Source organism: Scyliorhinus torazame, chromosome 18 (genome assembly GCF_047496885.1).
Source record: "Scyliorhinus torazame isolate Kashiwa2021f chromosome 18, sScyTor2.1, whole genome shotgun sequence".
Classification (NCBI taxonomy): Eukaryota; Metazoa; Chordata; class Chondrichthyes; order Carcharhiniformes; family Scyliorhinidae; genus Scyliorhinus; species Scyliorhinus torazame.
The window spans coordinates 13558335-13574539 of NC_092724.1; positions in this window are offsets into that span (position 1 = coordinate 13558335).

Consider the following 16205-nt stretch of genomic DNA (forward strand, 5'->3'; position numbering starts at 1 on the left):
CTACAACCCTCTGGGATCTCTGGGCTTCTCCAATGCCAGTCGTAGATCACGTGGTCACGTGATGATGGGATGACACGGCTGCAAAAAGGGTCATGTGACAGCAACGTGGGATTTCTTTCCGGAGCACAAGCTGCTCAGCTAGTGGATAAAGTAGTTGCAAGTCCCTGTTGTCATTGTTTGTGAACCCAGCACTTCTACGCGGTGCCAGGAGTTTGGGTATGGTACAAGGACTTGGACCGCATCGACCCGCTCATCTTTAGTGAAAACCGACGGCACACAGATGAGAAATGTTTGTGGAGTAGTGGTGTATTTACTGCAGGGCTGCATTATCTGACAAATCAAAAAGGGTACAAGCTTACACCTTACTAAAGTTAGTGGGCCCTGAGGCCATCGAGAGATTTGTTTGCTTTCCAAATGTAGGAGGAGAAAGAGGACCCCAAAATAATTCTAAAAAAAATTGAGAATCCAGGACAGTGGAGAAGGTGGCCATTCAGCCCATCTAGTCTGCACCGGCCCTTGGAAAGAGCAGCCTACTTAAGCCCACGCCTCCACCCTATTCCCGTAACCCAGTAACCCCACCTAATCTTTTGGACACTAAGGAGCAATTTAACATGGCCAATCCACCTATCCTGCACCTCTTTGGACTGTAGGGGAAAACCGGAGCACCCGGAGGAAACCGATGCAGACACGGGGAGAGGTTGCAAACTCAGACAGTTACCCGAGGCTGGAATTGAACCCGGAGCTGTGAGGGAACAGTGCTAACCACTGTGCCACCGTGCCGCCCATTTGTCTTCTGGTAACAAAAATTATAATACTCGACTGACACATGTTTAGTTCAACAAACCAAAGAGCAGATGGATCAAGACAATCTTATACAGCAACGTTAAAAATGTTAGCAAAGAAATGTGCATTTGGCACCCTTACTGATGAGATAGTCAGGGATCGAATAGTCTGAAGCAGTGGTAGGTAACCTGCAGCCCGGGGACAACATGCGGCCAACTGGCTTCTGAGTGCGGCGATCAAGACAGTTTGTTGGCTGTTGCCCAGGTACAGAGTTACCAAATTCCGCCGATTTCCGTAGTTTTGTTCCTACGGGTCTGACTGAAGTGATTAGCACGTAAAGCGAGGACGAGTGAAGTGAGGAGCGAGCTGATTGCTCACAACATTGACTGTGAGAGCCGTGCGCTCCCTCTGTGTCCAAAGTGTAAATATTTATTTTGTTTTACCATTTGAAATTGGTAGTTCTATTAATACATAAATGTTTTTAAAAATAAATTTAGAGTACCCAATTCATTTTTCCAATTAAGGGGCAATTTAGCGTGGCCAATCCACCTAACCTGCACATCTTTGGGTTGTGGGGGTGGAACCCACGGAAACACGGGGAGAATGTGCAAACTCCACACGGACAGTGACCCAGGGCCAGGATCGAACCTGAGACCTTGGCGCCGTGAGACTGCAGTGCTACCACTGCTACCAGTGCTAACCCTAACCCTTATTAATACATAAATAATCACGCATTTCCTAGAACTTGTTTTGAAATACTCAAGATGCATTAACCGTATTTAATAGCACTGCTGCCTCATGGCGCCGAGGACCCGGGTTCAATCCCGGCCCCGAGTCACTGTCCGTGTGGAGTTTGCACATTCTCCCCGTGTCTGCATGGGTCTCACCCCCACAACCCAAAGATGCGCAGGGTAGGTGGATTGGCCACGCTAAATTGCCCCTCAATTGTAAAAAAAAAGAATTGGGTACTCTAAATTTAAAAAAAACTTATTTAATCTTGTTCCTGGGGTCATGGTTACTGAACACACCTGCTGATTTCAATCTTGCGTCCCATTGAGATGAAGGAGGGTCACTCATGCCACCCATTAAGTGACCTATCACTGGTCTGCGGGGTCCACAGTGATCTAGTCAGCAAGCAGCGGCTGCGAGAGAAATATTTAACATTACATTATGTACCCAACCACCGTAACCTCCTACAGGTATTGGAACCAGCACCAAAAGATGCTAAAGTACTCCAGTCATCTACCCTACAACAAAGGCCCCCTACACTAGTGGACATGCAGAATCCTCTAGAGGGCTACATAGCGAGCCCTACACCCACGGATGGAATGCCTATTCACATCAAGGACACCAGCCTGAGAAATACTATAGCACAACCAACCGGCATACACATGCTCAGGGCATGTGATCAAACCGAGCACAAGGTTCCAGGACTATATCACCACCTAGTCCGTAGCTGGCCTTCAAATAGCGACCGGGATTCTCCGGTATCCGGCGGGTGGGCCGTACCAGCGCCGAGGAGTGGCATGAACCACTCCGGCGTCGGGCCGCAAGGAAGGTGCAGAATCCTCTGCACCTTCGGGGGCTAAGCCAGCGCCGGTGGGTTGGCGTCGCGCCAACCAGCGCCGAAAGGCCTCTGCCGGCTGACGCGAGTTGGCGCATGCACGGCAGCACCAGGAGGATCCAGCGTGATCCCAGCGCATGCACAGGGGGTTTCTTCCCCACGCTGGCCATGGCGGAGCTTTGCAGCGGCCGGCGCGGAGGGAAAGAAAGCCCCCACGGTACAGACCCGCCCGCAGATTGGTGGGCCCCGATCGCGGGCCAGGTCCCCCGGGGCCAGATCCCCCCCCCCCCCCGAGGGCTCCGCAGGCCGCCCGCAGAGCCAGGTCCCGCCGGTAAGAACTTTATGTAATTTACGCCGGTGGGACTGGCTGGAAATGGGCGGCCACTCGGCCCATCGCGGAGCGGAGAATAGCCCGGGGGGGGGGGGGGGGGCTGCCATCGGCCCCCGACCGGCGCTGCGCGATTCCCGCCCCGCCAAAAAACCGGCGCTGGAGAATTCGGCAGCTGGCGTTGGGGCGGCGGGGCAGGATTCACGCCATCCCCCGGCGATTCTCCGGACCGGCGGGGGTCGGAGAATCCCGCTCATCTTTACACAATGAAAAGCAGGGGATGGGTGGGGAAAGGCGACGCGATGGGCTATGCAGTTTTGAGGGCCAGTGCAGCAGCCTATCTGCTCAAGGCAAGAACCCACAGACAGCAATGAGCAGTTCATATATTTTGGTGGTGTAGCGGAGGGCCAAATGCTGGCGCGGGCACCAGGAGAAATCTGTTCCTTTTCAATTCAATCTTTATAATCCACATGTATAAGGAGACATGTTTGCGTTCTCTGCTGTGGGACAGGTTTGTCAGAATATGGTTTGTCCAACAACTGCAAAAAAGGAAAACCTGCATTAAATTTCCCAAAGCCACCATGTCCTGTGTGTTGGTCTGTTCAGGGAGACTTGAGCCTTGTACAAGTCACTTGTGAACCTAGAATGGTTTCTTTATTCGTCTCAATGCCCTTGAGTCAGTTTAATATCTCACCCAAAGCACAGAACCCCTGATGACCCTGAACTCCCTCAGTCCTGTGCTCAGCTCCTCCCCATGTCTGTAACCTTCTCCAACCCTACAATCCAACAAGATCTGCATTCCTCCAAGTTCTGTTGCAAAGTTTTGATTTTCATTGCTCCATTTTATTGCCAGTCTGATTCCGCTGCCTGCACCATCAGCTCTGGAATTCCTTCCCTCAGCCACGTCATCTCTCTCTCCTCCATTAAGGCACACCTTAAAACTTACATCTTTGACCTAACGTCTAATATCTTCTCGTTGTATATTTGATATCTGGGATCTCTGCAGACACTAGTTTCTATGTGTGTGGCAGGTGTTATTCACAGTGCTTTAAAATGTCTGCTCCATGCCCTCACTCTAGCTTCCGGCTCTTTCTATAGCTTTATTTACTTTTCTCTGAGCCCATGCCCAGGCTTAACTAATCAAGCATCAAGCATAGTGAGCATAGATCAGTCAGCTGATCAATTAAACCATTGAAGACTTCTCTTCTTATGTGGCTCAGTGTCAAATTCTGCTGATAATGTTCCTGTGGAACACTTTGGAAGGTGTGACTACATTAAAGGCACTATTTCAATGCAAGTTGCTCTTGTTGTTGAATGTCAGCCTCGAATATGAGCTCTGCTCGGAGTAGAGTTTGAAGCTCACCGCCTATTCAGTCAGTGTGAGGCGCATAGTGATGCTAAAATAGCCACTGTATAGCAGGTGTCAGATATGGATACAGGACTCATGATAAGAGCTAATCTTCTCCATCAAACAGACTTCCTGGAAATTAAAAAACTGTAGGATTTGCACAGCAGGCCCCATCACTGCCTGAAAGAAAACATTAGTTAACGCAAGCCTTTCCACAGAGACCCTTAAGACAGACTTTCCGAAACATTTACAAGCTGCTGAGTGCATTTCCACGGTTGCCATGGCAAGTATCCCAGGATGCTGGACGTGTCTTCAGTCACAAGATAGATAACTCCTTTGGGAGCGTAAGGCATCTTGCGTGTAATTACTGTTTTGATGTTCAGAGGTGGGGAAGGCTTGCCTCTGCTGCGGGAGAGGTTGGTCAGAATGTGGTTTGCCCCTCAACAGCGGGAAAGAAAACACCCAGCACTAAATTTCCCAAAGTCACCATGTCTCTGTTTGTTGTTCTGCTCAGGGAGACTTAAGCCTTGTACAAGTCACTTGTGAGCTTTAAATGGATTTTGTTTTCCATCTCACTTCCCCTCATCTCTTGAAGAGCTGCTGATTCATGACAAAGGCTTCTCTCCAACATTCCACTTGCTCATTCTTCATCTGTGAACTTAAACAGTGAGTGGTGACAGGCTAGCCCAACATTGAGCTATCTTACCTGCATATATCTTTAACTATAAAGAAACATAAGTCTCTATCCCCACTATTAACCCTGGGGCAAGATATCCCAAACAACCTAACTTCTGAATACAGACTAGGGCGGGATTCTCCGACCACGCTGGTCCGACGACCTGAAATTCCCGCCGAAGGTCAACGGATCTTTACGTGGTCCGCTTCCCGCCCTTGCCGATTTTGCGGCAGGCATGGCCAGTGATAAATCTTAAGGGAAATTGTTGCTGCTCCTTGTAGCTACTCCTACCAGGAGTCCTGCTCTCACAGAATTTTTAAAAAATTTTAGAGTAACCAATTAATTTTTTCTAATTAAGGGGGTAATTTAGCGTGGCCAATCCACCTAACCTGCACATCTTTCGGGTTGTGGGGGCGAAATCCGCGCAAACAAGGGGGGCGGGGGGGATGTGCAAACTCCACACGGGCAGTGACCCAGAGCCGGGATCGAACCTGGGACCTCGGCGCCGTGATGCAGCAGTGCTAACCACTGTGCCACCGTGCTGCCCCATAATGTCACACTCTTGTGTCATACTTACACATCCACTGTAGCTCGTGTGCAACAGCTCTGTGATGTTTGTCATCCAACCATGCCCAGTTGAGTCCTCTTTCTGCTGTCCTCCATTTTGCCCTCTGAAAGAGATCTCTGTAGCTTTTCGGCTCTGATCAAACGGCCAAAATACTGACACTCTATTTTCTGGATGTCATTTTTCAGAATCCTTGTTGCTTTTGCTACCTGAATCTTCATATCTAAGGAAGGGTGCGCTGTCCTTGGAAAGGGTCCAGAGGAGGTTCACAAGAATGATCCCTGGTATGAAGAACTTGTCGTATGAGGAACGGTTGAGGACTCTGGGTCTGTACTCGTTGGAGTTTAGAAGGCTGAGGGGGGATCTTATTGAAACTTACAGGATACTGCGAGCCTGGATCGAGTGAACGTGGAAAGGACGTTTCCACTTGAGGGAAAAATTAGAACCAGAGGGCACAATCACAGACTAAAGGGACGATCCTTTAAAACAGAGATGAGGAAGAATTTCTTCAGCCAGCGTGTGGTGAATCAGTGGAACTCTTTGCCACAGAAGCTTTTGGAGGCCAAATATCCGAATGTCTTCAAGACAGAGATAGATAGGTTCTTATTTAATAAGGGGATCAGGGTTATGGGGAGAAGGCAGGAGAATAGGGATGAGAAAAATATCGGCCATGATTGAATGGCGGAGCAGACTCGATGGGCCGAGTGGCCTAATTCTGCTCCTATGTCTTATGGTCTTATGAAGCACCTATTCATTTGTCTTATTGTCTTTATGTGGAGTCTTTAGCATTCATTTAAAAAAATTAAAGTACTCACCTCTTTTTTCCCCCCAATTAAGACGCAATTTAGTGTGGCCAATTCATCTACCCTGCACCCTTTGGGTTGTGGGAGTGAGACTCACGCTGACATGGTGAGCAATCATCTTAGCATCTACATTTCAAAGACCTTTATTTTCTTCCACAGATCTTTACTCAATGTCCAGGTTTCTGAGGTAGACAGGAAAGTGAGTAGATTGTCGCATCTTATGAATTTTTACCTTGTTGCAAGCTTGCGTTTTCTTGCTGTCAACACAGACCTCACTCTCACAAAATTGCAAGTAAATTATCTACAAATTTAAACTCTTCCTGAACAAGATGAGGACGTTGCCCCTTACTGCCTTCCATTTAAGAGTATTGGAACATCAGCGTGACAGCTTGGAGTCTATAGTCTCAGCATGTGAGAGAGCGACTGAGAGAGAAAGACAAACGGACAGACATTCCATCCTTTGCATGATCCTATAAATCAACTTCACTGGCAGTCCGTTCCCAGTTCAGCAATGCAGGCACCTCAAGCATCAGCTTGATGAGGAAATAAAAGCCTCTGGTGACCCACTTCACTCACTGAGGCTTCACATTGAGTCGGGGGTAGGCCGCAAAGAGAATGGCTTCAGAGGGGCTGGTATTTTTGTGCTCCTTTAAATTTGGCACCAAAACCTACAACAGAAATAAAGTTTATCAGCAACAAATTTATATAGATCAAATGAAAATCCTCGGAAGAATGATGAAGACAGATGTTCGCAGTCCCGTGTCCCAGAATGGCGTGTAACAGATACATTAGCAACCTGGATAAAACACAAAAGGTCTTCGAGTTATGTCGAAAGACTGGCCGAAAGCAACAATGTGTTTCATGAGTGCGAAGTGCAGCTGGCAAGGGAATTACTGGGAGGGTGGGTGGGGGGGGGGGGGGGGGGGGGGGGGGGGGGGACTTTGGGATTCCTGGTGCTCTTTGATCTTTGACTTTTTTTCCAAGGGCTAGATCTCCTTTGCTAATTAAAGAGATTGGAAGCATACTTTTTTTTAGCCATCAGCTGGATTTAGCCTGTGCGTGAGGGCCTCCTTTGACCTTCCTGAATCTGAAATGCAATTTTACCCCAATTTTAATTCCCAAATCACCGTCCAATTAGTATGTTTGGATCAACTCATTCCTAAAGGCTGTACTTCACAAGAAAATCCTACCTTATCCCAACAAGCCTCAATATTTAATCAGTCGAACCTAGGAAATCAATTATGGGCAGCACGGTAGCACAGTGGTTAGCACAGGTGCTTCACAGGTCCCAGGTTCGATTCCCGGCTTGGGTCACTGTCTGTGCGGAGTCGGCACGTTCTCCCTGTGTCTGCGTGGGTTTCCTCCGGGTGCTCCGGTTTCCTCCCACAGTCCAAAGATGTGCAGGTTCGGTGGATTGGTCATGCTAAATTGCCCTTGGTGTCCAAAAAAAAAGGTTAGGTGGGGTTACTGGGTTATGGGGATAGGTTAGAAGTGTGGACTTAAATGGGGTGCTCTTTCCAAGAGCCTGTGCAGACTCGATGGGCCAAATGGCCTCCTTCTGCACTGTAAATTCTATGATTCTATGAAGCTCATGATATTGAAGGGCCATAGTTGTGGGAAATTAGTCGGTTGCACAAATTGTCGGGTCTGCAAATGATTCAAATATCACCGCGGTCGATCTTATACAATGTGAGAACTGTGTTAATAGCAGGACTTCCCTACACATGGGGGTTCTGGTGCTATCTGCAACCCAACAGTTGTAGCTTTTTAAAAAAAAAATTCCACTTAAAGGACAAGTTAGCGTGGCCAGTCCACCTTCCCTGCACTCCTTTGGGTTGTGGGGGTGAGATCCACACAGACACTGAGCGAATGTGCAAACTCCACATGAACTAGCAGCCATAGCTAACACCATTGACTTTATCTTCAGGTTTACAACCGGCTGCGTGAGGGCCAGGCATCATGGTATAAATGACCCTTATTGCTTATCAGTCATGGTAGCATGCTTGCCCTTGTCTTCGAAGATGGTGGTTTCAAATCCCATTTTCAGGTATTTAGCACATATTCCTCAGCCAGCACACCCACCTAGGGAGTGCCACACTGTCAGAAGTGATGCTTTCGGATGAAGTATTTGTTAAGGATGTCTGGTCAGCACTCAACAGTGGACAAGAGACTGGACCAGCTGTCAAAACGTTTTAAAAGTTTTAATGTGCTGCGGAAAGATCGAATCGTTTCATGAGTGATAATATAAGAAATAGGACTTGGTTATTTCATAAACAAGCTTTATTAAACCAAAAAAAGGAAAACAATATTTCAACTTTTGCTTCAGCTCTAACACTAACAGATTACATGCAGTTTCGTAACCTTAACACATTAGATCCCATTAAACAACACTGTAACAGAACATGCAGTTCTCGTTCCACTTACACAGACAGACAAAGGCAATACTTGCATTTACAAAATAATTTTTGTTCTGGTAGGGGCATTAGTTCTGAACCCTTTTTCAAAGCCTGCCTTGGTGGCAACTTTCATGGCCTCTCTGGTTGATTTCCTCAACTTTTCTGCCTCAAATGTTTTAGAACAGCATTTCTCTCTGCCTCTCTGTCTCTGTCTCTCTGTCTCAGTCTCTTTGTCTCTGTCTCTCTGTCGCTCTCTGTCTCTCTGTCTCTCTGTCTCAATCTCTGCCTCTGTCTCTCTGTCTCTGTCTCTGTCTCTGTCTCTCTCCCTCTGTCTTTCTGACTCTCTGTCTCTGTCTCTCTGTTTCTGTCTCTGTCTTTCTTTGCCTCTGTCTGTTTGTCTGTCTGTCTGTCTGTCTCTCTCTCTCTGTCCCTCTCTCTCACTCTCACTCTCTCTCACTCTCTCTCTTTAAGCTCTGCCCAACCCCTCAAACAAAGGTTCTCTCAGGTTTCCAGACTTGAACCCCTTATCATTATCTTGGCTGATGATTGCCCACTCTGTTTACGCAAAAGAGCTATGCTATTCATGTGCAACTAACCTTCCATTGATGGACAAATAGGTCATCAGACTCTGTGATGGGATAATGGCTGAAAACAAGCTTGTCCCAAATGACACTGGATCTTGAGTGGATAATCTTGGCTGAACCAGGCATCCTGTGTATTCTCACGAAAAAGGTTAAGTCTGAAGGGGACAAGGCAACTCAGGCTGTGGGTGTATCCATCTGACTCTGCTGCTTACAGTCTTTTCCCTCAGTCTGTTTAACCCCGAATTGCCTGCTACATCTTGGACCCTATTTCTGGACCCAAGTTCCTATTATCTGTCTATCATGACAATGTTAAACTGATGCTGAGCCTTGACAATACTTTCAGATGAATGTAAAAACATTCCATGCGATTTTGATGAAAAATAAGGGAGCTCTCCACAACGACTGGGCCAATATTTATCCCTCAAATAAAAACCCTAGAGAAAGCAAATCATGATCACATTTTTGTTATGGGGACCTTGTTGTGGAGAAATTGGCTGCCATGTTTCCATGCTATGAACGGCGCTATAAAAATGCATATTCTTTCTTTAGAGAGGAAAGATTTGGGTATATACCACACCTTTTCACAGTTTTCAAAAATCTCCTAAAGCAACAAATCTACAGCCAGTGTTGGTGTCGCAACAGTCATTTGATGGACAGCACAACCCCACAAACAGTACTGGAAAGAATCATTTTCCTGAATTAAACAAAATCCTTGAGCAACAGTCTAGTGATGTGAGAGAACTGGCTAGCCACTTTGGTGGCAGCTGTGGCTCAGTAGGTAGCACTCCGCCCTCTGAGTCCCAAGATTCTGGGTTCAATTCTCACTCAAGACTGGCACTCAAGCGCCACCCTACTGGAGTGCTGCTCTGTCAGCACAGCCGGTCTTTTGTATGTGACATTCAACTGAGGTGGATGCAAAAGATCCCGCGGTACTTCTTCAAAGAAGAGCAGAGGATGTACCCCTGCCCCAGCCAATGTTTACCCTTTGACCAGCATCACAGGAAAATATTATCTGGTCATTTTCTCATTGCAGTTTGCGGGAATTTGCTGAATGTAAATTGGTTGCCGCATTTCCTACATTATAACAGAGACTACATTGTACCTCGTTGGTTGTTAAGTGCTTTGAGGGGTGCAGTGGTTGTGAAAAGTGGTGAATAAATGCGAATATTTCTTTTTTTTCCTCGCACATCGACAGAGTCCCTGTTCAACATTCCTCGAGTGGGCAGCACGGTGGCGCAGTGGGTTAGCCCTGTTGCCTCACGGCGCCGAGGTCCCAGGTTCAATCCTGGCTCTGGGTCACTGTCCGTGTGGAGTTTGCACATTCTCCCCGTGTTTGCGTGGGTTTCGACCCCACAACCCAAAGATGTGCAGGTTAGGGGGATTGGCCACGCTAAATTGCCCCTTAATTGGAAAATTAATTGGGTACTCTAAATTTTTTAAAAAACATTCCTCGAGTGTCTGAGCAAATAAGCGCAGCACGTGCTGGACTGGTTGGTTTATTACATTCTTTTTTTTGTTGTTGCCCTCGTCTTAGTTTGACTGGTAGGTGTTTCTGGAGCTGCTGAGCGAGTGTGAATTGTACTTTTTGTGGTGGTAATCAGCTGCTAATCTGGCACGTTGCACTTTTTTTTCTGTCTGTCACATGTTGCGCAATATTTCCAGGTGGAAATGTTTATTCTCCTTCTTGGAGCAGCCAGTGTGTAAAATTCTTTGTTTTATTCCTGATACTATCCGAACAGGCTTTACAATCTTGAACTCAGTCACTAAACCTCTCTGCCTTGCCACCTGTATCTCTTCCTTGAAACTCAATTAGTCCAATGGACCCCACATAATCCCGTACTTTGACTCGGCCTACACCTTGGTTTGCTTATGTTTCTGTGAAGCATCTTGGGAAAAATTATCTTTGGATAATTTTTTCCATATTAAAAGAGCAAGATAAATCCAACATGTTACTGATGCCATTTCTTCTATTTCTTTGCACTGGTGAATATTGGTTAATACCAACCCTTCATTATGCATGAGGATCTGACATCTCTGCTGTTGCTGGAGTTTTTGCAAATTGTCTTCAATCCTGCGGAGCCTGGAATTTCATTGTTGGCTCTTTGATTTGAGCCTCACCGTGTCTCTCAGGAACATTCTTGCTGTTTGAGAAGGTCCAAAGTGAAATCAGTTTAATCAATCTCAGGATCCATCTCAGCACTGGCAGTGCTAGTGTGGGCTGGGATTCAATGCCCAGCACAGTGACTGCTGTTATGTAGGCAAGCTGGGCAGGTACTTTCCTCAAACATTTTGGGCCAATACGTTCTATGGGTGCTGATCGCACCTCTCTCCCTCCTGCATTGTTCATGTGCCAACCTTGGATTGCTTGAATGAAATTGGCCTGACTGGTTTGTGTTGATGTTTCTACCCTGCCCTTTCTAACCCCTTTTCTCTCATGTACTCATGTAGTTTCTCTTTGAAAGCACCCAAGTTATTTGTCACGACCATTTCTCGTGGTGATGAAATGCACTTTTTAACTAATCTATGAATGGAGAAAGAGTGAGGACTGGATCTTCCACCTCACCGGGGCTGTATTTGGGGGTGGACCACATGGGAAATTAGCCCCACTAGCTAATTCACTGGGTCCACCCTAGATCTGGGCCATTTTTGAGAGTGACCTGCCCACAAGCAGCAGATTTTTTATATTCATTCAGGGGATGTGGATAGTCCAGCATTTATTATCGATCCCTAATTGCCCTTGAGTAGGTGCTGGTGAGATCCCTTCTTTATAGGGCAGCACGGTAGCACAAATGGATAGCACTGTGGCTTCACAGCGGCAGGGCCCCAGCTTCGATTCCCGGCTGGGTCACTGTCTGTGCGGAGTCTGCACGTTCTCCCCGTGTCTGCGTGGGTTTCCTCCGGGTGCTCCGGTTTCCTCCCACAGTCCAAAGACGTGCAGGTTAGGTGGATTGGCCATGATAAATTGCCCTTAGTGACCAAAAAGGCTAGGAGGGATTATTGGGTTACAGGGATAGGATGGAAGTGAGGGCTTAAGTGGGTCAGTGCAGACTCGATGGGTCGAATGGCCTCCTTCTGCACTGTATGTTCTGTGTTCTTAACGGCTGAAGCGCATGTGATGTAGGTACACCCACAGTGCTGTTCAGAAGGGAGTTACAGTATTTTGACCCAGCGACAGTGAAGGAACGGTGATGTAATTCCAAGTCAGGATGGTGTGTGGCTTGGAGGGGAACTTCCAGGTGGGGGTGTTTTTATGTGTCTGCTGCCCTTATCCTTCTAGATGGTAGCAGTCGTGCATTTGGAAAGCTGCTGCATGAGGACCTTTGGTGAGTTCCTGATGTGGTGCAACCAGAAACAGGGAAGGTCGCAAAGCAGAGCGGGAAAAATGGACAATGCAAGATTCAGGCAGACTCAGAGCCTGAAATGTATATTTGCGAGTGAGGAATCCAGACGGTATCGAAACCCCGACCGATTAGCATTTTATGGCCCATCTCCGCCAGACAAAGGACTGGTACTTGAGCGAGCGGTTCAGTCCCAGACATTTCGACGCCACTCCCTGTGCTAGGGAAGTGTAAACAACAGGGCCAGTGACCGCTTGGGACACGCCCAGCCATCCAGGCACCCGCCCATTTATTGGCTCGAAATCGAACATAGTGATCAGGGATCACCCAATCAGTGGGGTCCAAACTGAAGGACCGCCCAAAAGAACGTGAAAACCCCCAAGCATAAGAAGAGAGTCCATCATGTGTGCGGCCTCTTTTGGACCTGGTGCCCCGGCAACGTCCATCTCCAATCGCAGCACCACCAGAAGCAAGTCCAAGTTCAACGCCCGCTACCAGACGGATGAGCCCAGCTGAGCAGCAGTTACTCCTACAGACCCGATAGATCCAGAATCGAACAACGGCCACTGTCCTCTGACCTAAGCCGGGTGCCTGAAGTTAAGTACAGGTTGTCATAGTCGATAGGTGTAGTTTAACTAGTAGTGTCTATGTTGCATGATTAATTGTGTGTAAATAAAGTACCCTTGACCTTGAACTAACTAACTGGTGTTTGGCTCTTTGATCGATAGCCGGTTGAACCTTGTGGTGGCATCATTTGATACCTGCCGACTCTGAGCATTAGAATATTGATATCCAAAGGAAGGAGATCAATGGCAGCACTGCAAATATTGCTCAGAATTGCAGAGAAGTAGAGGGGGACGACTCGACAAGACAAATAATGCACAGAGAAAAGGGGCGGGATTCTCCAACCCCCCCGCCGGGTCAGAGAATCGCCGGGGGTCGATGTGAATCCCGTCCCCCGCCTTCCTCTGAATTCTCCACCACCCCAAAAAATGCACCGCCGTGAATCGCGCCACCCGCCTCGGAGAATGGTGGGGACCACTATCCGAGCTGTGGTGGGCTGAAGTCCCGCCCGTTTAACTAGGGTCCCGCTGGCGTAAATCAAGGTAGGTCCCTACCGGCGGGACCCAGGTCCGTGGGCGGCCTCCAGGGTTCTCGGGGGGGCACGGGGGGATCTGGCCCCGGGAGGTGACCCCCACGGTGGCCTGGCCCACGATCGGGGCCCACCGATCCACAGGCGGGCCTGTGCCGTGGGGGCACTCTTTTGTTCCGCACCGGCGGCTGTAGCAGTCCGCCCTTGCCGGTGCGGAAACGAAGCCCTCTGCGCATGCATGGGGATGACGCTAGCACACGCTGGCGCTGCCGTGCATGCGCCAACTCGCGCCGGCCGGCGGAGGCCCCTCGGTGCCGGTTGGCGTGGCGCCAAGCCCCTTCCACGCCGGGCGGCGGGGCGCAAAGATTCCGCACCTTTGGGGCGGCCCGACGCCGGAGTGGTTCATGCCACTCCGTCCCGCTGGAGTTGCCCGCCCCGCCGATTACGGAAGAATCCCGCCCTGTCTGTAAGTATGAAGGGAAGGGAAATCTTGCCTTCGAGGGGCCTACCTGAACTTGGTTTAGAGGCTCCTTGGGTATGTAGCCTGGGACGGAAAGCACTAAATGTAAACAAGGCTGTTTCTACTCGGTGTATGGTGGAGTAGTGGTCGTGATATTGGATAGATAATCCTGGCAACTGGAGCTTAGGTGTTCCGATCCCCACTTGGGAAGTTTAAACTCAGTGAATTAAATAAGTGAATAGTCAAAAAGCTGGCCTCTGTAACGATGACTATGACCTCACTGAATTCTTGTACAATCCCATTGGGTTCACAGATATTCTTTAGGAAATCCTGGTCTGGCCTTTGTGTGACTCCAACTCACGGCAACATGGTTGGCCATTGCCTCTGCCGAGCAAACCATTCAAGGGAAATGAGGGAGAGACAATCAATGCTGACCTTGCTACTGACACTCATTTCCAGGAAGGCTCACAGACAGCAGGGGCCTTGGAAAATAGAACATGAGGATTAAGAGCACCTGGAGGTCACACAGCCCTTTGAGTCTGCTCTAGGCCTACAGATTTCTGCCCCAGAATTCAAAGCTCCACTGGTGATGAGGGACAGTGCAAAGCTAGGGATGAAATACTTTCACTTTAAGATGGTTTCTTAGTTAACTCGCCGGATGAAAAAGACTTGACGAGCAGGACGCCACGAAGATTTGGAAAGAAGCCAAGGGAAGACATGTGGCGGTAATGAGGGGACAGTATTTTAAATTTTAAAGCTTGGAGGTATTGTGAATGAATGAAGATGTGCCACAGTCTTACTGTTCTAGGAGATAGCTCGAAGATTGAACCATGAGATGCACTTTCACCTGTGGCTCAGGTTACATCTGAGTCCAAGGTTGTGGATTCAAGTTCCCCTCCATAGCACAAAACCACCACTACAGGTCAGTAACCAGGACGCTGTCTTTTCGATGAGCTGCTAAGTTGAACATAGAACATTACAGCGCAGTACAGGCCCATCAGCCCTCGATGTTGCGCCGACCTGTGAAACCACTCTAAAGCCCATCTACACTATTCCCTTATCATCCATATGTCTATCCAATGACCATTTGAATGCCCTTAGTGTTGGCGAGTCCACTACTGTTGCAGGCAGGGCATTCCACGCCCTTACTACTCTCTGAGTAAAGAACCTACCTCAGACATCTGTCCTATATCTAACTCCCCTCAATTTAAAGCTATGTCCCCTCGTGCTAGACATCACCATCCGAGGAAAAAGGCTCTCACTGTCCACTCTATCCAATCCTCTGATCATCTTGTATGCCTCAATTAAGTCACCTCATAACCTTCTTCTCTCTAACATAAACAGCCTCAAGTCCCTCAGCCTTTCCTCATAAGATCTTCCCCCCCATACCAGGCAACATTCTGGTAAATCTCCTCTGCACCCTTTCCAATGCTTCCACATCCTTCCTATAATGAGGCAACCAGAATTGCACGCAATACTCCAAATGCGGCTGCACCAGAGTTTTGTACAGCTGCAACATGACCTCATGGCTCCGAAACTCAATCCCTCTACCAATAAAAGCTAACACACCATACGCCTTCTTAACAACACTCTCAACCTGGGTGGCAACTTTCAGGGATCTATGTACATGGACACCGAGATCTCTCTGCTCATCCATACTGCAAGAAACTTACCATTAGCCCAGTACTCTGCCTTCCTGTTATTCCTTCCAAAATGAATCACCTCACACTTTTCTGCATTAAACTCCATTTGCCACCTCTCAGCCCAGCGCTGCAGCTTATCTATGTCCCTCTGTAACTTGTAACATCCTTCCGCACTGTCCACAACTCCACCGACTTTAGTGTCATCTGCAAATTTACTCACCCATCCTTCTACGCCCTCCTCCAGGTCATTTATAAAAATGACAAACAGCAATGGCCCCAAAACAGATCCTTGTGGTACACCACTAGTAACTGGACTCCAGTCTGAACATTTCCCATCAACCACCACCCTTTGTCTTCTTCCAGCTAGCCAATTTCTGATCCAAACTGCTAAATGTCCACGTCCTCTACGCAGTTTGTAAAAGATGCCATGCCACTATTTTGAAGAAGAGCAGGGGAATTATGCCAACGTTTGTCTCCCAATCACCTACTGGGTCCCCAAGAGAGGGAAAGCAGCACCTACGGACCTCAACGCCGTTGTTGAAGTGAAGCTCGCCATTGGCAAACCACTTGTATACAGTCGGGAAACAGACTGCTCTGAATTCTGGCTGGTGGGGCATTAAATTT